Source organism: Marmota marmota, unplaced genomic scaffold, assembly GCF_001458135.2.
Source record: "Marmota marmota marmota unplaced genomic scaffold, marMar, whole genome shotgun sequence".
Lineage (NCBI taxonomy): Eukaryota > Metazoa > Chordata > Mammalia > Rodentia > Sciuridae > Marmota > Marmota marmota.
This window is the reverse complement of record NW_025999999.1, coordinates 6379208-6380659: the sequence shown is the minus strand read 5'-3', so window position 1 is coordinate 6380659 and position 1452 is coordinate 6379208.

Sequence of the window (1452 nt, the reverse complement as noted above, 5' to 3'; positions counted from 1 at the left end):
TCCTTCTCGGGCCACAGGAGCCTGGCTGGGCGCCGGCAATTCCCTTAAATTATTTTCTTTTCTCGCTTTCCCTTTCAAATAGAAAGGCTCGAAGGGGAGAGAGATCTGGGCGAGGACTCCAAGCCTTTTCGGATTTGTTCAAGGATTTTTATTTATTTATTTATTTTCACTTTTATTGACTTTTGTTTCTGTTATTTCGAGTTGTCACGATCCACGGGTGAGGAGACATGCAGGGCGCAACGCCGCTACTGAGAGAGCACTACAGGGCGGGGCGGGGCGGCTCAGTCCGGCCCGGCCCAGCCGCAAGGGGCCAGCGGGGGGACTGGGGCTGCCACCTCTGATCTAGCCTGCGAGGGCAGGACGGCCGGGGCTGGGCTGGGGAGAGAGTCCAGGGAGGGGCAGAGACGGAGACAAGCGAGGCAAGGACGGACAGAGACAGAGACAAGGGGAGAAAAGCAGAGAGAGGAAGGTGGTGAAGAGACGGGAGAGATGCACTGGGGTTGAAAGCGAAAACACGGAATTACAGAGAAATAGCCAACAAAACAGGCGAGAGGAGTCCACGGGACCATGTTCGTCATTTTGCATAGAGATTTCTTTTCTTTCGTAATTTTTTTGTAACATAAAAATGCCCCCCTTCCCGGACGTGCTGTGCTTTAGTGGGCGTGTAGCTGTGTCCCCCCTCCCCCCAGCGAGCTGCGACTCTCACAGCACAGACAGCGGGGCGTATCTACAGGCAGGGCGGGCGACAGGAACTCTACGGGGCGGGACGGAGGGGGAGGGGTTATATACACCGGGGTTCGCCTTCACGCGACACACACCATCTTTCTACAAAGCAGCAGCCTGTTGGTATTTTTGTTTTGTTCCTTTTTGCAAAGATCATATTAAATAATTGTAGACTTTTTGCGGTTCTGTTCAGTTCTTGTGGGAAAGGAGGCTAGGGGCGGGGTGGGGAGTAGGCAGCCCCCACTTGCACTCCGCGGCAGCTCGGACTTCAGCTCAGAACCGGCTCCTGCCGCTGGCAGATTGGGAGTCTGTGTCGGGGTCGGGGGGGCACCAAGAGACTGCTCGGGAAGACCAGTGCCCGCTGCCGACGGAAACTGGTCCCGCGGCGGGTCGGGGAGAGCGTCCCACGGGGCGGCAAGTTAGGGACCAGGGACCTCAGGGCGTTGAGGGATGGGCAAAGGAACCTCAGGAGGGGAAATTGGGAGGATGTGAGATGGAAGTGACGCTGAGGTAGGGGCAAGGCGGGGCCGAGTCGAGTCACGTAGCAGGAGGTGCCTGGGCCCTGGGGAACTAGGCAGTCCAGGTAGAGGAAGCGCATCCTAGAGTCGGGCTTGGTTGGCGCAGGCCGCTGGGGCTGCATGCCTTGGATCCCAGTCTTGGAAGACTTGACGCCCCCAAGCGCCATTCCTAGAGCCCCCTCACGCCCCCTTTTCCACCTTCTAGGGCTAA